This window comes from Protopterus annectens, chromosome 8.part1 (genome assembly GCF_019279795.1).
Source record: "Protopterus annectens isolate FY-2018-M chromosome 8.part1, PAN1.0, whole genome shotgun sequence".
In the NCBI taxonomy this organism is placed as follows: Eukaryota; Metazoa; Chordata; order Ceratodontiformes; family Protopteridae; genus Protopterus; species Protopterus annectens.
In genome coordinates, this window is record NC_056742.1 from 496,452,411 (window position 1) to 496,478,051 (window position 25,641).

General features: G+C 39.6%; 1 protein-coding gene across 1 annotated transcript in view; it reads right to left on the minus strand.

The window, feature by feature from the left end:
- Nucleotides 1–25,641, minus strand: part of LOC122810164 (cadherin-4-like) — a 368,858-nt gene that overhangs the window by 100,153 nt on the left and 243,064 nt on the right. The gene's annotated exons all lie outside the window — the stretch shown is intronic.

Genomic DNA, 25,641 nt, shown 5'->3' on the forward strand with positions numbered 1-25,641 from the left:
GGCCCGGGGAGAAAAGCTCCAACATATTATGCAATTTTCATTATAAATTAGCATTAAACAGCAATGTTACAAGAATTATTACAAGGCATTAAGTAGCAATACAATGTTATACAGTGTCGAAAATCAGGAATAGCAAAACTCTTTCAAGATATATAAAAAGAAATGTCATTAAGATGAATATAGTTTTTGTTGTAAGTGGTTACAAAAATCCAGTTTTATCATAATGTAGTTGCATGAAGGCAAGACAATTACAATAGAATGTTTCTCTGAGACGATTTGCTTAATATGTTTTAGAAGACAGTAGAAAGAGTAGTCAAGGAAGATTAGAGAGAGCTAGTGAGAAGAGTGAGTTAAGGGCAGAAAAGTAGATTAAGGTATGAGAAGTAGGGGATGTGAAGGAGGGAGAGTGCAGTGACAGAACCAGTGACTTAAGTGCTCTTTGGTGTCTGTCTTAAATTGTTTAGGATATGTAAGGGTCCTGATTTCTAATGGGACCCTATTCCAGGCAATAGTGGGGTGATAGCTGTACATGTTGCGTCCAAATTTAGACTTGAGTTTGTAGATTTGTAGTAGGTCTTGGTTAGAGCTTCGAAGAGATCTGGAGGTAGGATAATGGGAGATGAGAGAGGATAGTGCTAGTAGTAGGAAGGCTGGTATAGGATAGAATGCATGATCTGGAGCTGAGAGAGAAGAAGCTGGTGGGGTAATTCAAGCTAGTTTAGGTGTTTTAGAGAGAGACAGTGATGTCTTTTTTGCTATTTTCACTGTTTGTAAAATATTTATTGGAAATTGTATTTGCTTGTAAAGCATCTGTTTGTTTTGTTCTGATTTTGCCTCCAAGGAGTGTTATATAACTGATTTGTTTACAGTTAAAAGCATTCCTTGGAGTCTGCTTGCTCTTTTTTGATGTTTAAAACATTTATTTAGTGTCTCACTGCTGTTTTTCTGCTGTGGTAAACATTCCTGCAGTGTTTTCTGCCTAAACCAGTTTAGCTAGTAGCTGTAGCATAGTCCAGACTCATGGTTGCTGTTTCTGGGCCTGGTTGATTGTTTGTAGTGGCTGTTTGTTTTGAGCACATTTTCCATCCCATCTTGGATTGGAAAGGGCCCTTCTGCACTCTAGTGAGAGAATTGTGCTGATTGGTACTTGTCTGGTAAAGGTTGGTTGGTCTAGGGCTTGGGGTGAGCACCTCATTGGTTCTTTTGAGCTTTTTAAATTTTTTTTTAGGTTTTAACCTTTTGGTATTTAAGCCCCACCTTTGACCGGGTGTCTGCTTGTTTATACCAAGCTGACCCGAGGAGGGCTACCAGCCACAACTCTGTGCTGAGATACCAGATGACTAGAGGCCTGTGAGATTCCTAAAAAAAACATAAGCTGCTTGTTTTCTTGATTATTTTTACTATTTATTGCTTATTCTTACTAGTTATTGCACTTTTTATTGTCTGTCACCTATTTTTACAGTATTTTATTACTATAAACAAATCTGCACTGTTGTACTGCAATTGACTGCCTTACTGTGCCTGTTAAATAGCTTTTTATTACTGTTTATTACTGTTTTCACTCATTATTTGTAAAGTTGTTTTGCTATTTGCACTGTTTTAAAGTATTTAATGGATATTTTCTCTGTTCTGATTTTCCCTTCAAGGAGTGTGTTAATTAAATGATTTGTTTGCAGGTGAAAGCATTCTTTAGGATCTGCTTGATCTTTTTTGATGTTTAAAACATTTATTTAGTGTCTCACTGCTGCTTTTCTGCTGTTGTAAACATTTCCTTAGTGTTTTCTGCCTACAGTGGTGTAGCTAGTAGTTGTAGCATAGTCCAGACTCAGGTTTGCTGCAGCTGGGCCTGGTTGTTTGTAGTGGCTGTTTGTTTTGAGCACATTTAGGTTCATAGGTTCATAGGTAGGTACTAGGCTATCTGCCCTAGGGCATTTATAAGCCTAGCCAGAGTGGGTCGGCTTTCGCCACCCCATTAATTAATTAACTGATCCTCTGTCAAGCAGGGGTGTATTTTCTGTTACCCACCCACTCGTCAAGGTTTCTCTTGAACAGTGTTAGTGAGGGGCTCTGCCTAATGTAGTTAGGAATTTTGTTCCAAAGCATGGGGAGTCTCTGTGACAGGAATCTATCCCTCCAGCATGTTTTATTTATTGTTGTGGTGAGGTTTAGCTCACTAGAGCACATGGCTTGCAGTGACTTGGATTTCTTTAGGTGGAGCATGTCCATCGATTCTGAGTTGGACATGGTTTTGTAAGTCAGGCAGAGATCACCTCTGAGTAAGCAATGAGTACATCCGGAGTTTTTTCAGTCAGGCTGCATAGAACATATGTTTGAGGACAGTAATCCTCTTGGTGAGGTGCTTTTGTGGTCTTTCCAGCTGTTGGAAGTGTCTTGTGAGGTACATCCCAAATGGGGCATTGTACTCTATGATGGGTCTGTTGAGTGACGAGTAGAGGGGCACTATAACCTCTTTATTTCTAGCTGTGAACCCTTTAGTAATTAGATGGGCCACATAGAAGGATTTCCTAACTACTTTGGCAATATGATTGTCAAAGGAGAGATTACTATCTATCTGGGTCCCCTGATCTCTTATTACCTCTTCTGTATTAAGAGGGCTGCTGCCTATGTGGCAATTCGTGGGTGTTTTATTTTTCCCAAATGGGATGACTATGCATTTTTTGGCATTTAGCATGAGGCCATGACTTTGACACCAGGTGTCTGTCTCAGTAAGACCCTTTTGGAGGATGTCCGTGTCAGCCAGAGAGTCAATTATGGCTCCCAGTTTGCAGTCATTGGTGAACTTGGTTAGCCATAGTCCTCCTGTGTTTGCCTGTACTTCTGAGAAGTATACGCCGAACAGTAGGGGTCCCAGGACCAAGCCTTGTGGGACACCACTTGTGACTGGTTTAGAGTCGGACCTGGAGCCCGCTATTCTTACCGTGTGAGTTCTGTCTGTAAACCAGTTGGCAAACCATCTTGTGATGTAGGGGTTTATGTTCAGGCTGGTGAGTTTTTCTGTAATACCTGAGTGGGGAATGGTGTCGAAAGTCTTGGCGAGGTCAAGGTAGGCTGTGTGAACCACCTTTCCCTTGTCTATGGCCTTGGTGACTGTCTCGAAGAAGTCAACCAGGTTTAATAGGCATAATCTGCCCTTAACAAAGCTGAACTGGGTCGGGTCAAGTGTTTGGAGGTTCCCATTGTCTTTGTTAATGAGTTCCATGATGATGTGCTCTATAGCCTTGCAGACCAGGCTATTCAGGCTTATGGAGTGATAGTTACCAGGGTCAGTTGTGGCCCCTCCTTTGTGGAGAGGAATAACCGTTGCTGCATGTCATTCTATGGACACGTAGCCTGTGGAGAGGCTGAGGTTGAACAGCATGTTTAGGTGGGGGGGGTTAGTTCATTCTGTAATTCGTGCAAGATGCAGCCTGGGACACTATCTGGTCCCATTGATGCTGTGTTTTTGGCTTTTGAAAGGGCTGTTTTCACCTGTGCATCTGTGATTTTTGGGACACTACACTTTTCTGGTATTTAAATAAACCACAGAACCCAAAGGGGTAACAACTAGTAAAAAAACAAAAAGAATACGGACTGCACCGACTGATGTTTATTGACAAAGCTCATGACAAGCTCCAAAATACTAAGCGCTTTCACCATATAACAATCAATGGCTTCTTCAGAGTACAAGGAGCATTACATCACAAACACATAAATATTTTGCGTATTCAAATACACCTATCACATACCTTACTTAATTAAATATGCTAATAAGCCAATGCTTTTCAAATACCAAAAAGTATATATATATATATATTACATACATTTGATGTATAAAAAATAAAATAAACTAAAATAATTTAAACTAAATTGATGCACATTCTAGGGTCAGCCCGTTACATTCATCTTTTGACTAGATATTATTTCTATAATGTTGTCAAAAATGTGTATAAAATACTTGTTTAAAGTAAATACCCCAAACAATACACACAAACTCTGTCTAAATAACATTAGATAGCCATAGCTCTCTGTTTGAGCAATGGCATGATTGAGATGTGGTCGTTAAGCCCCGGGAAAGATGTAGCATTAAAAATAACTTGCCATTTGTATTCCAGGGACTGTTTGAATACGCAAAATATTTATGTGTTTGTGATGTAATGCTCCTTGTACTCTGAAGAAGCCATTGATTGTTATATGGTGAAAGCGCTTAGTATTTTGGAGCTTGTCATGAGCTTTGTCAATAAACATCAGTCGGTGCAGTCCGTATTCTTTTTGTTTTTTACTTTTCCGGTATTGTTGTGGGCCCTTTTGGAGGTGAGAGGGGGGTGAAGTTTGCACTGAATGTATCTGCCAGGATGTTGGCAATATCAGTGGGTTCAGTATATTTTGTGCTATTTTGCACTAGTTCAGTGCATATCTGCGAGTTGCCACTTAGATTCTTAACATAGCTAAAGAAGGCTTTGTAGTTATCTTTTGAATCCTTGGCTATATTTCATTAGAAGTTAGCCTTGGATGATTTCATGAGGGCCCTCAGTTTCTTACTGATACTGATCAGGGATGCCTTTCCTTCTTGGGATTTGCTTTTTTTCTGAACTAGTTTCCTCCTTCTATTGTATAGCCTGTTTATTGCAGGGGTCCACCAAACTGGTTTCCTTCTCTTAGAGGAGTGAATCTTGGTTTTGCTAGGGATGGCATGATCCATGCATCCTTGTAGGTGCTCATAGAGTGCATTTGTAAAGGTTTCTGCATCTTGGGCAGCATTATCCTTTAGCGTGGGGGCTGTGAAACTTACCACCTCTGTCTTAAGTAAGGTGAAGTTTGCTTTAGAAAGGTTTTTTACTGTGGTTTCCTTAGTTGGGGGTGGTGGTGGGGTGTGAACATCCAGAGTGATTAGTTTATGGTCTGCTCTAACCAGTGATGGGTTGACCTCTGGTTTGGAACACCTGTCGCCCATGTTGGTGATGACCAGGTCCAATATGTTTTCACCTCTGGTAGGGGAGGTTACCAGCTGATCCAGGGCATTTGAGTTGATGAATTCTAGGAAGCACTGGGCCTGGGAATTTGTACTCTAGTCGTTTTCTCAGTGAATGATAGGGTAATTGAAATTACCCAATATCAGGGTGTTTGGTAGGACCTTCATGTTTTCCAGTGTCTCCAGAAAGGTGGAGTGGTGGTCCTGGGTCATGGACGGTGACGTGTAGCAGGCCACAATTTGCATTGCAGATTTGCCCGATGTTAGTTGCACATGGATGATCTCAGAGGTATCATGCTGCACCACTAACCTGGAGGTGTAGGTATCTTTGATGAATATGGATACACCCCCTCCTTTTGTGTACCGGTCTGTGTTCTGTGGCCAAAACGTGTGGTATGAGTTGTAGCCCAGTAGTGCTGGGGTGCTCTCTGGAGCCTTGAACCAGGTTTCAGTTACTGCACAGATGTCGACGTTCTCCATACTGAAGAGTATTTTGAGTGGGTACATTTTGAGATTTAAACTCCTGGCGCTGAGTAGCATAACCCTCAGTTTTTTGTTAATTGTGCTGTTTACGGAGGTGGGTTTGACTTTTGATCGATTTTCCATCCTATCTTAGATTGCAAAGGGCCTTTCTGCACTCTAGTGAGGATTGTGCTGATTGGTACCTGGCTGGCAAAGGTTGGCTGGTCTAGGGCTTGGTGTAAGCACCTAATTGGTTCTTTTGAGCTTTTTTTTTTAAAGGTTTTAACTTTATGGAATTTGGAAGCTCCACCTTTGAGTAGGTTTCTGCTTGCTTGTGCATTGTGCAGCACTGCTCACTGCTGCTCAATTGTGCTCTATAGCCAGAAAGATCATTTTGACAATTTTTCTCTTAGATACAGCTGTATCCCATTAGTGTACTTCCTCATCTTTAGCACATTTTCGGGCAAAGAGGCATTACTAGTGAAGCTGTGTAAGCACCTCATTGTAATAAGGGCCTCAAGAGTTTTTCTGAGGCCTGCTCTACCTACTAGTGTTGCATTAAGCCTAGCCTCTGAGGTATTAACACAACTCACCCACTAATTATTCCTATGTGTGAACCCTTTTCCAGCCATATCCCTTTTTTGGACCATCTAAATTTACCTAGCGCTATGGATGAACAATTTCTCTATCCAGCTTGATTGACATGGGCATCCCGAGGCAGTGTAGCATTTGCCTCATGTTACAGACAAACCTCTACTTCTAGTCCACACAAACTCAACATGTGAGAGATGCAACTATATTAGAAACCTTGAATCAATGCTCTCTCACCCACCAGTCAATACATCTGACATTGAGCAGGTTGTCAGCATGCACATCTCACCAGCTACTCCACCCAAACCCACATCACACATACCAACATATGTGGAGGTCCTTGCCAGAAACTTACCTAAACACCAGAGACCTCCCAAACACAAACACAAGCACACTACACATAATAACAAAAAGACTCCGTGCAGGAAACAACTGAAATACCTAATCATCTACTGGACTTTCAAAGCTTAATAGTTTAATAAAAAATAAATGAACAAAACACTAATATATTCCAAAGCAAAAACAACAATTCAGTTAAGTACTTTCGTCTTCAATACTAAGACTTCATCAGAACTGAAAAGTCACATTATTAACTTGACTAAATACCCTATTAGAAAACAATTATCCAATCAGACAAGAATACTGAAACTTCTATTTTAAAAATATTTCCCGTTCGAAATAAAAACATGAAAATTCTTTTAAAACACATGTAATTCAATATATATATATATATATATATATATATATATATATATATATATATATGGGTCTAGGACATTTCACAGAAAGCACAAATGACTAAACACAGATCACTGAAAGCACAATTCACCTAAAACTCAATTCACCAAAACACATTTCACCTAAAGTTTGAGATGGCCTTGTCCCCACTGTAGTGCGACTCTGGAGTTAGCATATATACTAGGGGTGTGTGTGCGAGGCACCGCCCCCCATATTGGGGGTATAGGGTGTGTAGCCCCCCACATATTTTAAGTAGATATCATGTTTGGAAAAGAGTAATATATTGAAATTGCAAGTATCCGTGTATATAGTTCAAAATATTTAACATATGTGGGGGGCTATGTCCCCCACCCCCACCCCCTACTATATATACTAGCTCCAGGGTTGCACTACAGTGGGGACAATGGCATCTACAACTTTAGGTGAAATATGTTTCGGTGAATTGTGTTTTAGGTGACTTGAGCTTTCAGTGAAAAGTGCACACCAATTTGAGTTTAGGCGAAATGTGCTTTTGGCGAAATGTCCTAGACCCATATATATATATATATATATATATATATATATATATATATATATATATATATATATATATATAAAATACATAATACCCTGCATATTATTAAACTTTAAGCTGTCTTAACTTCAAAACAGAATTTAAAGAGCAGCAGCCAAGTGTTAAAATTGGTGGGGGAGAAACCAATGGTGATATATAAGAAGGATAGGTCTATTAAGAATTTATTGGAGAAGCCTAAAAAGGTGGTTAGTAATAGACTGGTGGGTATGATTAGATGTGGTAGATGCTCCCAATGCCCTCAAATTTTGGTGATAAAGACCATTACTGTTCGTAATAAAAATTACAGTATAGTTAACCATGTTTCCTGTGATTCCACAGGAGTGGTATACATGGCTTTGTGCCAAGTTTGTTCAGCCTTCTATGTGGGTAAAACCAGTAGAAGGCTGAAGGATAGGTTATATGAACATATAACAGATATTAAGAAAGAAAAAAGTACAAATGCTTTATATAGACATTTGAATGTTCAGCTTATGCATAATTTTAAGTTTGTGGTGATCCATCAAGTTATTAAAGATCACAGGGGTGGTAACTTCGATGAGCATTTGGATTATTGGGTGCTGAGACGGCAAATAATATTAAATGCTACCAGTTTTCCTGGTCTTAATGAATGTTGCTCTTTAAATTCTGTTTTGAAGTTAAGACAGCTTGAAGTTTAATAAAATGCAGGGTATGCAATTGGAATTATATATATTAGATATATATTTTTTATATATATATTTTGAAGTGCATGTGTTTTAAAAGAATTTTCATGTTTTTATTTTGAAGAGGAAGTGCATTTTTAAAACAGGGGTTCCAATATTCTTGTCTGATTGGATAATTGGTTTCTAATAGGGTATTTAATCAAATTAAGAATGTGACTTTTCAGTTCTGATAAAGTCTTAGTATTGAAGACGAAAGCTCTTAACTGATTGTTGGTTTTGTGGAATATATTCGTGTTTTATTCATTTATTTTTTATTAAAGCATTAAGTTTTGAAAGTAAATAACTTCAGCGGTGGCGCAGTGGTGGCGTTGTTTCCTCACAGCAAGAGTTTCTCCCGTTCGATTCTCGGCTTGGGTTGGGAGTGCCTTCTGTGTGGAGTCTGCATGTCCTCCCCGCAGTCGAGTGGGCATTCGAAAGACATGCGTTGAATGGGCATGGCTTCGTTGAAGGTTGGACATCAGGCTGGCAACTCGACACCATAAAAAACAACTACCAATCATTAGCAGACCGGAGTTCCGCTGTGGCAACCCCTAACTGGGAAAAGCGGAAAGGCAAACAACATTAAGTTTTGAAAGTCCAGTGGATGATTAAGTGTTTCGGCTGGTTCCTGCACGGAGTTAAGTTGGACGATTAAGTGTTTCGGCTGGTTCCTGCACGGAGTTAGGGTGGACAATTAAGTGTTTCGGCTGGTTCCTGCACGGAGTTAAGTTTTGAAAGTGCAGTGGACAATTAAGTGTTTCGGCTGTTTCCTGCACGGAGTTAAGTTTTGAAAGTCCAGTGGACGATTAAGTGTTTCGGCTGGTTCCTGCACGGACTCTTTTTGTTTTTGTTTTTTCTGCTTTCTTAAGTCTCTGGTCCAGTTTCAAGGTTGATGCTACACACAGGACTTGTTCTGCAGAACACAATACACACAATAGCTCATACACCAGTGTCTCACCTGTCAAGCCCATAAGGCTAAACACTAAACCTAACATATTAGTCATAGCTGACTCCATCAAGAGACACATAGATATCCCTCTCACCAGGCTGGATTATGAAAAGGTCACAGTCAGGTGTCTGTCAGGTGCCAGGATCCACCATATCATGCATGCACTCATATCTCTCAACAACAGGTACTGTTATGACTCCATCATAGTCCATGTTGGCGTGAATGACTTTAGAAGTACCTTTCTGGACTATACGAAGCAAGACATGGCTGAGCTCTCAGACTATGTGTCTTGAGCAGGTATGCCCCTAGCCTTAAGCAGCATTTTACCTTCACCTAGGATGATGCTTCAATACAAACAGAAAATGATTGATTTCAATAAATAGTTTAGTTTTTGGTGTCATTCTAAGGTGATCCAGTATCTGTCGGCCTGGGATGACATGATCAACAAATTTAAATGCTTTGCCAGAGATGGTCTTCACCTGTCACCCCTGGAATTTTGGCTACTGGCTAAGGCTCTTTCCACCCCCATAATGCCTTTTTTAGGTAGTGTCACAAGGATAAAACTCCTGACATAAAAATACCAACCAAAAACAACCACAAGGTTATGCTGCTAAACGCTAGGAGTCTTAACTTGAAACTGCACTCACTGGAAGCAGTCATCTCCCTGGAGCATACAGACATGTGAGCATTCACGGAGACCTGGTTGAAAGCTGTGGAGAGCACCCCAGCCATAATGGGTTACACTTCCTTCACTTGCTCAGACCACAAACTGAAGGCATGAAAACTAATGGAGACAGTGTATCAATATTCATTAAAGATAAATACACCTCCAGAGTGGTTAAAGAGTAGGATTCTCTGGAGATACTTCAGGTGCAATTAACTGTTGGTAGGACACCTATTCAAGTCATTGCCAGTTACAGGACACCCTCCATGAATTAGGACACCCACTCTGCTTATTTGGATCAACTTGAGTCTATCAAGATACATCCAAACACCATGGTTATGGGTAACTTTAACTACCCTAGCATTGACTTGATGAATTACACATACTCAAACTTACGTGTCTGAAGGTTCCTTGAACTTTGTTATCTCCAATGCCCTGGACCAGCTGGTTGACACCCCCACTAGGGGCACCAACATCCTGGATCTGGTGCTTAAAAATATGGGACACCACTGTAGCATTCCCACTGTGAGTTCATCCCTGGTGAGATCTGACCACAAATCAGTCTCATTTGAAGTAACTATCACAACCCCCGCCAGCAGCAACTAGAATAAAAAACTTCTCAAAAGCAGATTATATCCTCTTACAGGATGGTATAAATACCTTCACTGCACCTCACCCCTCACACGGAACTGGTAACTATGCCAGGCTCTACACCAATACCCTATTCAAGCACCTGTACAACTGCATTGACTCACCAGTACCTGTTAGGACTAAAACAAGCTCTTCAAGGAAGACCAAACCTCCCTGATGAACAACCACCATTAACAGGCTTTACAATAAAAGGAAGAAACTGCTGTCTAAGAGTAAGAAAGAGCAGACTCTAAACTGGAGACACTCCATCCTCAGCTTAAATAAGCAAATAAGACTTCTTGTGAAATCCTCCAAGGCAAACTTCGAATCCAAGTTAGCTTCCTCACATCCGTAACCTAAAAGGTAAGGTCCAGATTTGCACCGAACTGGTAGTTAATGGTAACACATGTACTGAGCTGTTGGACATAGCTAACCTGTTAGCTGACAGGTTTGGTGAAAACTTCACTCCCTTGTCCCCACCAGCTGTACCTCATGACATCCCTACCACTTGTCCCCTACCTTGTATCTCTAAAGAGCAGGTTGTAAACGCCCTATCTAAGGCCAAAACATAGCATCTATGAGACCTGATAACATCCTACGCTGTGTCCTACATGGACTCAAACAAGAATTAGCAGCACCACTGGGTACTCTTTTCAGTCACAGTCTAAGCACCAGCTTTGTCCCAGCTGAATGGGAAACAGCCACCATTATCCCCTTGCACAAAGGTGGTGTTTCTACTGACCCTAGGAACTACAGACCTATTAGCCTGACTAGCAATAACTGCAAGGCCATGGAGAGAAGATCATGAACCTTATCAACAAAGATATAGGTAATCTCCAAACACTAGATCTTACCCAGTTTGTATTTGTCAAGTGGACATCATGCCTGTTAAACCTGGTGGACTTCTTCGAGAGAGTCACCAGGGCACTGTATGAGGGGAAATCTGTGCATACAGCCTACCTAGACTTAGCCAAGGCATTTGACACTATCCCTCATTCAGCCATCATTGACAAACTCTCCCAGCTAGATATCAACCCTTGGGATGCGAGCTGGTTCTCTTCTAGAATCCATACAGTCAAAATAAGGGAATCCACCTCCAACAGCAGACCTGTAAGCAGTGGTGTTCCACAGGGATCGGTCTTGGGACCTCTACTGTTCAGAATCTCTTTCTTTGAAGACATGCTAATGCCACATTAGTGAGCTGTTTGAAGACAACACTGTTAAGCTCTCTAACATGTTTTACACTAAGCCCACTGCTGTATAGTTCACTCTTTCTAAATTGCCTTGCGTATCAATTTTGTTTTACAGAAGATCCAATAACCTGTGCATGCAATACGTTGCTTCGAGTTTTAATTATTTGACTTTACTTGTAACGTGTTCTCACTATGTTAATTTCTTGCAAAATCAGGAGCAGCCTTAGGCCAGTTGAATCTATTTGGCCCAGTTAAGGCCCCACTCACTCAGAAGGCCCCACACTAGGCTTTGACAGTCTCATTATGCCTTATATGACCCAGAGATTTGCCTGAGCAACATTACAGCAAAGTGCAAGGATTTTTCCTAGCGGGAGTCATGCACCTGTAGTAGTTATAATTCTTGTTAGTGGAGTGGACAATTCCCATCATGCATTGCACTAGTGGTTAGTTCAGTATTATCAGTAACTACAGCTTTACCCTTCTTTAAAGGGTCACACTCTTTCCAGCTCATGTTGTCGTAGTAGTCAGTTGTTGCTAAGTGCTCAGTATGGATTTCAACCCAGATATGGTCAGATCAGCTATATAATTCTGTGTACAGCTCCAGTTACTGTCTCGGAAGATAAAATGATCAAGCTTAAATTGAAAACGGACAATGCGGTACTATGGTCTGGTGTACTTCTGTTTTTGACATAGTCTTATGATTGGTTGCTAATGAATGCTGATATAAGAAATAACTGTGTAATAGTAAGTCTCAGAAATTATGAAAGCAGACATTTTAGTAAAGCAGAATAAAAAGTATAGCAGATACTATGATGTGACCCATGACAGAATGTTACCAATTCAATAGTACGGCAGAGAAATGTTTGTTGCAATCACATATAGGAGCGAAATAATCCCAGAGAAGTGAAAAATGAGGTGTGTATGTTGAGTGGTGGCAAGCAGACGTGGAAAAAAAAATATTCACTTGGCTGAAAGTGGTAGCCAGAAAACTGATGGACTGGACTGGGGAGAACGTTCAGGCTGAAGTCCATTATAGAAAACTGACCAAACTGTGGGGTGTTACATGCTCTCCCCACATCCATATGCATTTCCTTAAGTCATTACAGAAAACTGAACTAACTGAGGGGTTCTACATGCTCTCCCTACAGCCATATGCACTTCTTTAAGGCATTATAGAAAACTGACCTAAGTGTGGGGTGTTACATGCTCTCCCTACATCCATATGCATTTCCTTAAGGCATTCTGATTCCCTCCAGCTGACAAGACATGGTGTTTAGTGATTACTTTAAATTATCCCAGCATATAGTCGTTATTCTTGCCCGTGTGACCTGGGATATGGGTGGGAAAGATCTGCATGTATGAGTTCACTTATCCAATATAATTAATCACAAATAACGAAAAGTGGGTGATGGACCAGTAATGCTGTTTCTAAGGATAGGCCTGAGATTATTACTGTTATTACCATTGTGCGCATTCTCAGGAAATTCAGCAGTTTATGTGATTTTGTGGAAACACACTAACCATAATGAGGAATGAGAAGTAACTGGGTACAATACCCTTCCGAACAGGTTCTGGAGGTAATTGGAAGCTCATGAATGTGTAATATGGGATGAAAATGCATAATGAAGGTTAGAAATTGCTCATGATCTTGTTGGTCCCCCAGTCTTCCCACAACCATTAAGTGCAGCCTCACTGACTCATTTCATGGGAGGTTACTAGGCTAATGGCCTTAGATCCTTTTAAAGCCTAGCCATTCATGCTTTAATATTCCCAATTACCAATGCCCGTGAGCTAGAATGACGTTGGTATATGCCCATGGCATAGGGGTATCTACAAATTGCCCCTGCCTACAAGGGCCACAGATGACAAGCCAGTGGTGAATTTGCAATTTCCCATCGCTTTGTCCAAACTGTATTTGAATAGGCTAAGGGAAGACCCCTATTTACATGAATGGGGAGTCTGTTCCAGAGAAGGGGTAATCTCTGAAAAACATACCTATCACTCCAACATATTTTGTTTGTCACAGAAAAGGTTTACATCCTTAGCTGAGCCATTTCTTGTTTATTTTAGAGTGTGTAGCAGATCCATCAGGGCTAGACCAGAGAATACCTTGTAGTTAGGCATAGCAGTCTGTAGGAGACTGAGTACAGGGACCGGGTTTTGAGGCAGTCCACATAGTACATGTTATTTAGTGAGGAACCTCTGTGGCCACTCCAGTTGTTGCAAATGCTTGGTCAGGTACATGCCAAAGGCTGCATTGTACTCAGTTATGGGTCTAATGGGGGGTGAGTATAGTAGGACTATGATCTCCTAAGATCTGAATGCCATGTCCTTACTTATAAGTTGCACCATGTGGAAAGATTTTCTCACTAAAATGGGCACATGGTGATCAAAGTTCTGGATATTATCAACCTAAATTCTCAAGTGCCTTACCACTGGGTCTACTCTTAGGTGAGTGTTATTAATGTTGTAATTTGCAGGAGTGTTTATCTTTCTAAAGGATATAAGTATGCATTGTTTTGCACGGAGTTTTAGGGCATGACTCTGGCATCAGTTGTTTGTCTGTGTAAGACTTCCCTAGAGGATAGCTACATCCCTGGGGGATTCAGTGATTGCACCCAGCCTGCAGTTGTCAGCAAATATGGTCAGCCAAAGGCTCTCCACATTTGCCTTGACTTTAGAGAAGTATGTTCCAAACAGGAGAGGTCCTAGCACCAAGCCTTGTGGGACACCAGGCTTCTTGATGCAGGTGGACTCCCCCACCTTAACTTCATGTGTACTGTCTGTAAGTCCAGTACTTCCTGGCATCTGAAGACATTGGGCATGGAAAGTGAGAGATGTGGATTGTGGTGTGTTAGAAGATTTTACCAGGTTTTATTTTTCAAAATGAACGTACTTCATAGAGGCGTAGTTTGCTTGTGGTTTTTTCAGCACCTCCCAAAGACACTGGAGTGTGCAGAATACCTAACTTAGAAAAGGTAGTGTATTTATTTATTTTTGTTATTTTAAAGTTTGTTAACCACAGTTGAGCACTGACCCCCCTACGCCATTTTCAGGCTCAGCACAGCAGAAATGCAACAAATGAACCAATAAACTTAAATCAATATCACTGTAAGAGGAAGCATTCCTAGATGCATAAGTCATGATAATACATGGCATACAGTAGTAATGAAAGAGGAAGCATTCCTAGATGCATAAGTCAGGATAATACGTGGCATACAGTAGTAATGAAAGAGGAAGCATTCCTAGATGCATAAGTCAGGATAATACGTGGCATGCAGTAGTAATGTAAGAGGAATTATTCCTAGATGCATAAGTCAGGATAATATGTGGCATACAGTAGTAATGTAAGAGGAAGCATTCCTAGATGAATAAGTCAGGATAATACGTGGCATACAGTAGTAATGCAAGAGGAAGCATTCCTAGATGCATAAGTCAGGATAATATGTGGCATACAGTAGTAATGTAAGAGGAAGCACTCCTAGATGCATGTCAGGATAATACGTGGCATACAGTAATAATGTAAGAGGAAGCATTCCTAGATGCATAAGTCAGGATAATATGTGGCATACAGTAGTAATGTAAGAGGAAGCATTCCTAGATGCATGTCAGGATAATACGTGGCATACAGTAGTAAAGTAAGAGGAATCATTCCTAGATGCATAAGTCAGGATAATACGTGGCATACAGTAGTAATGTAAGAGGAAGCATTCCTAGATGCATAAGTCAGGATAATACATGGCATACAGTAGTAATGAAAGAGGAAGCATTCCTAGATGCATAAGTCAGGATAATACATGGCATACAGTAGTAATGTAAGAGGAAGCATTCCTAGATGTATAAGTCAGGCTAATATGTGGCATACAGTAGTAATGTAAGTGGAAGCATTCCTAGATGCATAAGTCAGGATAATACGTGGCATGCAGTAGTAATGAAAGAGGAAGCATTCCTAGATGCATAAGTCAGGATAATATGTGGCATACAGTAGTAATGTTAGAGGAAGCATTCCTAGATGCATAAGTCAGGATAATACGTGGCATACAGTAGTAATGAAAGAGGAAGCATTCCTAGATGCATAAGTCAGGATAATACGTGGCATGCAGTAGTAATGTAAGAGCAAACATTCCTAGATGCATAAGTCAGGCTAATATGTGGCATACAGTAGTAATGTAAGTGGAAGCATTCCTAGATGCATAAGTCAGGATAATACGTGGCATGCAGTAGTAATGAAAGAGGAAGCATTCCTAGATGCATAAGTCAGGATAATATGTGGCATACAGTAGTAATGTTAGAGGAAGCATTCCTAGATGCATAAGTCAGGATAATACGTGGCATACAGTAGTAATGAAAGAGGAAGCATTCCTAGATGCATAAGTCAGGATAATACGTGGCATGCAGTAGTAATGTAAGAGCAAACATTCCTAGATGCATAAGTCAGGATAATACGTGGCATACAGTAGTAATCTAAGAGGAAGCATTCCTAGATGCATAAGTCAGGATAATACATGACATACAGTAGTAATGTAAGAGGAAGCATTCCTAGATGCATAAGTCAGGATAATACGTGACATGCATGGCCACAATCACAAGTAGATGTGATGCAAGAATTCAAGTTAGTAACACCAGTAAAAAGAGTTGTGCACATTGTCATAACGTCATGTAATATAATGTTTCTTTGGACCAAATAACATACAAGTAACAGAGAGTAGTTGTATTATGTACAACCGCTGGGCACAGAATGTGAGGGACACTAAGGAATGAGTCAAAGAAGGAGAAAGGAAAGAAGGAAGACAGAAAAGAACTTTAAGGAGTGAGAGACAAGTGGAAGTGTGTGGCAGTATCTTACCCAGGCTGTGGATAACCAGGCAGTACTACAGGAGTTTGGGGACATGTTTACTGGTAGTCCAGTGTGCACCCACCTGATGAAGCATAGTGCAGACACAGAGTAGGGCCTTATTGGCCTATCAGACTATTTATTTATTTTATTTATTTAACATTTGTTAACCAGGAATGTCCAACTTGGAACAAAGCCAATTTTCAGCGGAGGCCTGGGGAGAAATGCTCAAGATGCATGTCTTTGTAACAATCGCCTTATAGTGTGCCTCAGTGACCTGAGCTGACCCTGAGAGAGAAACTACAGGAGATATTGTATCTGAAGGTAATATAGGAGTCTAATAGTTTACCTTTGTTTTAACATTTTTTGTGATAAAATATAAAATAAATAAACATATCGTTTTATTTTTGATATACATTAATAGCATATATTTCTGATACCTAATATGAAATAATCGTAAGTCCAAGAAGTCAGTAAGTGGAGGGAGTGTTGAGGGTCAATACTCAGTGAGCAAAAATCATCAAGTTTGGACCCCACAGTTGCTAAGCCAGCCCTGTGTGCAGTCAGACATGTTCGATTCATGCAGTATGTTATGTGATTGATAAGTACAGCAGTTGTATCCAGGGTCAGTCTTATGCATAGACAAGGTAGGTGACTGCCTGGGGCACCATTTAGCCAGGAGTGCTTCTCTGGCATACTTACCTTTCTTTGTTTCTTTCCCAACAGACAAGAAAAAGATGCTGCTAGTGCAGCTCATTCTTTAAGATGCCGCAATTTTCAGCCTTTTGGATTGGTCCCACCCATGATTCGTACAGCAAATCAGGATTCATTGTATAGATCATGGATTGGATCGAGCTGAAACCCCCCCAAATTTTGAATATTGGACTAAATAGAACTTCTAAGTTGAGGAGCAAAATAGTCTGGATAGTAGCAGGCAAGTGGACTTTTTTTTCCACTGGCAGGCAACCAGATATAGGTAGTGGAGGACGTAGCATATCTTTCATCTGTCCATCATTTTGCCTCTTTTATTTTGCCTTGTTCATCGTAAAATGCTTTGATTTTCTGTTAAATCACTAAGGATTACTATTTACAGAAATGGCAGACATTAGAGTTTCATATTTCTTAGTTTTTCAGAAAATGTTTACTGATGTATGACCTATTGTTATATTACCTTCCTAAATGAACTAGAGTGATGTTTTAAAACTGTTTTTGATTTTTAGGCTTTATTCCTGCATTATTTTTCACTTTGTCCATATTTCTTAAGCAGAGAAGTTGACAGCCTATGTGACCGAGCAGCTTGGACTAATATATATTTCATTAAAGTAAAGTGGAAACTCTCCCTGATTTCTCAAAATGTCCCTTATTTTGACTTATTTTTGGTCTATTCCTCAAATAAGGTATAGTTTTCTGGCAAGTCCTTGAGGACTACAGTCTCTAAATGATGATAAATGAGTTTCAGACTAAATTTCCTTCAGAAAAAAAAAATAAAACATGTTACTTTAGCAACTTTCTCACTATATAAGGGCAATATTTAAAATATGGCTCTTATTCTTGCACTAATAAGTTAACAGCAACTTGAACATATTACCATGTATCCCTTATTTTATTTATTTATTTTATTTATTTAATGAGAATTGTGCATCTGATATATACACAAACAATGTAGCTATAATTGCTGGGGCTGTCTACAGAGGAAAGTGATTAACTGTTGTTTGTACATTATTCTGTATTTACAGGACTAATGTAATTTGTTTGGAACAACATTAAATGCTTTAATGTATGCCTACTATTTGTGTGTAACAAAGCTCAAATATGTTACATGGACATCAGTTTATCACAGTCATATGTCAGAAGAGTATACAGATATGATTTTTAACTACTGGGTAGGGGTGGGAGTGGGTGCTCTCTGGGGATAAAAGTTACTGACCCTCTTGCTGTGTGCTGAGTTTAAACAATGCCTAAACTGGCTTTAGATGATTAGTGTTCATTTTAAGTAAGATAAATGCTTTGTAATTACTGTGCAGTTATTATTATTATTATTATTATTAGTAGTAGTTGTTGTAATAGTGTTTTATGGCAGTCAGACACTTGAGGTGTACACAGTCAGTAAGGTGGCTTTGATTAATTGGTACATGGGTCATGGCTTCCTGCTGCTGTTCTTTGATCATTATTTAACAGTAATCACTGACATGGCGTGGCACAAGAAATGTCACTCAGTGGATTATATTTGCTGACATCAGTGTGAGACTAGCATTGTTATGGCTTTTGCTTCTGTGTGTGTGTGTGTGTGTGTGTGTGTGTGTGTGTGTGTGTGTGTGTGTGTGTGTGTGTGTGTGAGTGTGTGAGTGTGTGTCTGTGTGTGTGTGTATGTGTTGAGGACTTTAATGCATTTACAAGTAACAAGATGGCTGTACTTCCTTTTCATCACAAACATCAACATTGCACATGATAAGTGGTTATCACTGGTGTTCTGGCAGGAGCAGAATGTGTGTGAAAATTTCTAACCCCCACAGGGATGCAGTAAGTAGCACTATCATCTGAAGGTGCATGGCTCTGGTTTTGTCCTTGGGTGTGGCTTCTTCTGTGTAGTGTTTGCCTGTCATTCATATCTCTGTGTGGGTTTATCCATGTGTTCTTGTTCCCACCAACACCCCAAAGATGTGCTCTAGATGACCTGTCAATCCTTTAATTTGGCCGTAGCCAAATGTACAGTGTGTGTGTGTGTGTGTGTGTGTGTGTGTGTGTGTGTGTGTGTGTGTGTGTGTGTGTGTGTGTGTGTGTGTGTGTGTGTGTGTGTGTGTGAGTGGTGTGCATGTATATGTGATTTTGTGGGTGGCGCAGTGGTGCAGTGGTTAACATTGTCACCTCACAGCAAGAAGTTCTCTGGTTCGATTCCCGGCTGGGGTGCTATCTGTGTGGAGTCTGCATGTCCTCCCTGCATTTGCATGGGTTTCCTGTAGGTGCTCCGGTTTCATCCCACATTCTAAAGACATGCATCTGGAGTGTTTCTCCCTGGGTCTCTGCTGAAAATAGGCTCTGTCCTAGTTATACTTTCGCAGTCAACAAATGTTAAATAATAATAAATAAAAATAATATCGGCAGTTTTTATCTGTGGACTCCTGGATTTACACAGTGTTGTTAGGCAAACACTTAACTCTTCTGGGTAGTAACAAAGAAAGACAGAAAGGTAATAAGACACTAAAACAAGGTTACTGCCTGTCGCTTAACTGTAAAATTAGTATCCAGTAACTATGGCCTCAGAAGCTACCTTGGTCTTGGTCTCAGTCTGATCTGCCCTACATTTTAGCAAAACTGAGAAAAAGCCTCCTCTAGACTGGGGCTCTTCACCTGCAGCCACTTGCATAATGCAGTAAAAGATCAGGAAACTATTAAACAATTTAAGAAAATGATAAAGGACCACCTTCACATAGAATCTAAATGCAAATCTTACCATGACGATAGTTAATCTCTTTCACCACTGTGCATACAATATTCAGTGCTGAAGTCAAGATTGCCAATAACATGACAGATATAACTAATAAATAAATGCCATAGTTGCTGTTTATATTGTGAATATTTATTAAAAGATTATTAGCTTTATGTACTTACTGGCCTCTTACTAATTTGTTTCTCTTCTAAGATAAATTATGTACTTCTTATAAATGTAAATCCTGATAAACTATATATCGATTCTCTTCCATAAAATGACTATATTTGCTGCTCATGGAGCTCAGTTCATGGCTGAAAAGGGAAAAGAGACTAACCCAAGCACCCGGTTATCAAATAGCAAATAATTAAATAAATAAACCATCTTTTAAAAATAAGGAATAAAATGTATCACAGAGTCTCAGAACTTCAACAGAAGTGGTGCATTCACAAATCAGGCTATATAAGTAGATTTTGATACAGGTTTAGTAGTGACCTGGGATCTCAACACAACCTAGCCTGGAATTCATTAATGGCTACACTAAGTGTATGTTCTTCTGAGTGAACAGACAACACAAGCATAACTCGCACATTCTTCCTCCTAGGTTTAGTTTTCCATTTTCTTTCAACTTTAAATTTTGAGAGGGATTCATAAAAGTTAGCACAAGCTGTGGGCTATATGCACATAGTATAATCTTTCTGAGTGAGTAAAAAGCACAAGAAATGTGGTAGGGATTTTCTTGAATACAGATCATGAAACCTCTAGTGTATGCATTATTAAATCTGGCCCCCAGTCTAAAACTGACCCTATTCAGAGGTATGCACAGAAAGTTGCTGCAGCTTGTTGGGGGGGTAGAGATGATTTGAGCAATATTAGTTTTAATTTTCCTCACAATCAAACCTCAAAAGTAAGCACACATTGTCACTGTAGCTTGTGTGGGTTGCTAAGGACATTGTGGTAATGTTTTCTTTAATTTTCCTCTCAAATCTCAGAGATGTGCACAGAAGATTGTTATAGCTAGTGTGTGGGTGATATGGACAGCGTGTTCTTTACTGCTTTTAGAGTTGTGCACAGAAGGTCACTACAGTTTTTGTAGGGGTAGTATACTGCCCAGGAGCAATAAATTGGTATTCATTACAGTAAAATCATTATTTTTTATTTTTTTTTCACTTTCCTCACAATCAAACATCAGATGCATATACAGATGGTTATCTGTTGATGGTACTTGTTAGGAGGTATGGTATTAACATTTGACAGTGACAGATTGACTTACCTTACTATTATTGTCTGCTTGCTTTTTTTTTTTATCAATTTTCTCCCAGTCTAACATCAAAGGAGTTCACAGATGGAAGCTATGTTTTGGGGGTGAGCTGAAGAGCCGTGCTGTATATGTTTGACAGTAGTCACTTGAAATATGACTGTCACCATTTTTGCCTTCACTATCATCTCAATCTAACACCAGGGGTATACACAGAAGGTGACTATATTGCTTTCTTTGGGGGAAGACAATACTCTCATATTTATGTATTCTCAGAAGCATTTGTCTTTTTAATATCTTGTAAACTGACATGTTGTTTGAACATTAAACCTTTTTGCACACAACTTGTTTCTTCCTTGAAAGAAAAAATAAGACTATAATTCTTTCCTTACTCGTGATTTTTGTTCAGGCCATAACTGAAACAAAGAAATTGGGGGGGAAAGCTCTAAAATGTACTTCAGGGCATCTACAACCCCATAACTTGTTGAGGCCTAGGCACTGCCATACCCCTGGCTTAATTTGTTTATTTCCTCCATGGTTATTACAGTTTAATCTTGGCTAATTAAGATTTGTTTGAAAGGTTGTGTAAAAAGGGAAAGTCAAAGAGGAAGATGAAAACTGTTTCCTAAGTTATGATTTTTATTCAGTCATTATATGAAAAGGTTGTTCGAAAAAAAGCAGTGAAATACAGATCAGAGCACCCGGGAACACATGGTTTTGGTGTAATTAGTAGCTCTCAACCATCCCAGCTTAGTTCATTCATTTATTTCCTGCACATTTATTAGAGTGCAGAGTCTTTACCAGTTTGGGATGGGTGGAAAGAATGCAGGAGAAAACAATATGAAGAGAAGAAAGAAGGAGATCATAATAATGATGGAGGGGGGGCAGGATGAAAAGAAAGAGGTACACTGATAGGGGGTGCATGGGAATGTCAGGGGCTACACCATGCAGCCCTTCATCTTGGTCATCATTTCACCCAAGGCTGGCCCTGCTTGTACTTGTAACTAATGCTCTTAATTGTCCTTGTAATACTGAGACACATTTACTTCGCCTAGTAAATGGCTGCTGCCTTTCTGTCAGAACACTTTGTAAATGGAAGCCAAGAGAATCAAACCATGCACTACATAATGAAACTCTTAACAGCTTGTAACTGAAATCCTCAGTAATAACTGCTAGACAATTCTGTCTATCTCCACATAGAGTCTCTGAATCAAGGATTTCAGTGTATGTGAGGTGTTGCTGGAGTAGTAAGGAAGGAAAAATGAGCTACCTTAGTTGCCTCTTATTTCTTGAGGGGGGGGGGGTGCTTGTTTGGACCTCTGCAGGCATCAGCTTCACTGACTGTTACCATTTGCTCACACTTGGGTTTAAAGACAGATGCTGATATTCATGCCACACTTACTTAATGTCCAGCATTCTGGGAAATGTTAGCTGCCACATTTAGATGTGCCCACTCTGCTTACTGCATGCACACTGGTGGGCACCTCTGCTGCTGGATTGATGAATGCATGATTCATGAGATGAATCACATGGACATACACTACATTATAGAAGCAACTGACAAGCACTGGAAACATGAGCCACAAAGCATTCTAGAAAATTATGGTTTGTATCACATGGGATCACTCATTATCAACCACTCAAAAGATAGACTCAAGAAAAACAGAGATTGTAGATCATGAAAAAAAGACAAAAGTAGCATTGATTACTGAAATTGGTACACATAGTGATTACAGTACTTTGCATACAGAGACACACAAAGTCATAAAATACCAGGATCTGCAGGCAGAAACAAGAGCAAGGTGGAATAAGGATGTCTAGACAGTTCCAATAGTAGTATGAGCAATGAGTCTCATAAAAAAATTACAGTCATATTTGGATATGCTACTGATACATGTAAATCTATATGAATAGTGGAAGGAGTCATTACTGGGGATATTGCACGTACTGCAAAGAGCACTACTGGCTGACATCAAAGATTGAAACAATACTAATTTCATGAACTTTAATTGTACCTTGACTTAGGAAAAGGGTACATTCCTGTCATGGTATTAGAAACCCAAATAAATTAAACAGAGTAAAAGTATGGTGTGTGCCACATGGGAATAAAAGTATGGAGTGTGCAATACTAAGAAAAGTGTACCATATGCTGTGCACAAACACCATGTGTCGCACATTTTAATGGCATTCTGCAGACTGTCAGGAGTGGACTGGTAACTGTGCCACTACATGACAGGATACATAGCATGGCCACCTGTGCACCCTGCAGGTAAACAGTACAGAAGGTACTTAGGTAACAGTAGGTTTTATGACATGGACTTACAGTATAGCAATATGTACAATAACATCCGTGATGGACAAGTGGGACTTGGTAAGTAACAAGTGCATAACACAGCAACCGCTGTACCCTAGACTGAGGCCCTGTAGTAGGAACATACAAATATTTTAATAGTGAAGGGTGGAGTGGTGGACAGGAGCATGTAGTTCTTCTGCTTGGTATTCTAAACACACGCACACTTATTCACTGACAGCATGTTGGTGCAACATGGAGAAGCTGTGCGTCAACAGTATTGTGCAGCTGTTTTCCTGCATTTATTTGCATTTTCATATATATATATATATATATATATATATATACATATATATATTTATATATATATATATATATATATATATATATATATATATATATATATATATATATATATATATATATATATATATGTGTGTGTGTGTGTGTGTGTGTGTGTGTGTGTGTGTGTAACTTTGTCCGTATATTTTCATGGGGGGGTTTGGGTAACTACATATGTTTTTCTACTAATGCATACTTTTTAGCCCCATGTGACTTATGTGCAATGAATTATGTAGGTTCACACTGTAATTCTGTCAACTTTTGATACAACTGCCACACAGCTAGTCAACCTTTGTATTGTAACGCAGTCTGAAGATGTTATGCATGCAATGCGATACCCATGACTGTGAATTATGTTAACAATGCTATTCACGCGGATGTTCTCATTGGATTGTATTTAATGCACCACCAGCAGGTTCAGAGCAAAGTAAAACATACCTCTTCTACAGACATGATACTGCTTTGTTTCTGAGTCACGTGAGGACATTTTCATAGTGTTTCTGCTGCATATCAGCTGCATGTTTTGTGTGTCATTTTTATGCAAATTATTTAAACTGTGCTGCTATACTGTGATATATTAAACATATTCTGATATTGTATCGTAGTATAGTATCATCATGGTAATGGGTGGGTTTGGCAAAGTGCAGGGTTTGATTCTGACCACAGGTTATTGACTAGGCTTAAAATGGTCCTTTGGGATGTTAGCCCAGTATTCACATATGAATTATGAACTATAAAGACACACGTTGACAATGACAATTGCTCTTAAAGTCTGCTTGACCTCATTTCCTTTGGACATCACTTTGTATAACAACTGTATATAATTATTGGGGAACCCTCCAAAGAACTATCGCCCCATAGCCCCTCCCTGGGAAAAATCCTAGAAAAATGCATCCGCAAGCAACTCATGAACTATTTCCTTAACAATAATCTACTTTCCAGTTCCTATCATGGCTTTAGACCAAAACATAGTACAAGCGCTGCCCTTCTAACCTTCACTAACACTATTCATCATCACATGAATGAAGGCCAGCTTGTCTCATCCATCTTTCTTGATATGTCTAAATCCTCTGACACCATATCCCACCAGCTGCTACTCAATAAACCGTCCTCCCATGGCCTCAGCCCTTCAGCTCTAACTTTGTTCCATAGCTAGTATATACGAGACAAAATTGTTACTAGGGCTTTAAAAGGTTTTGCTTATTTAATTGACTAATTAATGATGGGTCTTATATAAAACATAGAATGTTGGGTATTTGTTGTCTGAAGAAGTTCATTGTATAGTGTTGATGAACAAAAGTGCTTACAATAAACAGCTGGGATTTCTTAGTATTTCATTGGCATCTTTTTTTGTTCCATAGCTATCTTTCCAACCATCAACAGGCTACAAAACAGGAAACCTCACTTTCCCCCCTTCTCCCCATCTCTGTTGGTGTACCCTAAGGTTCTATACTTGGTCCACTTCTCTTTATCATATTTACTAATGAGCTCAGCTCTGCTACTCAACTAGCATCCATAGTTTAGTACGCAGATGATGCCACACTCACTTGTTCAGCCACCGCACCCCAAGAACCACAACTAAAAATGCAATCAGCATTTCAGGACATTGAAAAATACCTCTCCCAACAACTCATTCTGAACCCGAACAAAACTAAGATTATAGTTTTCAGTAATAAAAAACTCAAACCTTCTTATCCCCCACTCTCAATCATCTCTGCAAATGGTACCAAAATAGTAACTACTAGCCACACTAAACTTTTAGGTGTTACTATAGACGATGGTCTAACATTTGATAAAAATATTGCACTTACAGTCAAAGTCCACATTAAACTAGGCATCCTAGACAGAGCCACACCATTCCTAACCCCAAATGCCAGACTTTCCACAGCTCGCTCACACCTGCTATCCTCCCTCTTGTACAGGTCCCTAATATTCACAAACCTTCAAAATTCAGACCTCAACAACCTAGAATCATGCTACAGTAAGACTGCAAAATATTCTACTAACCAACTGCACAGATCCCACCACTGCTCAGTTCTC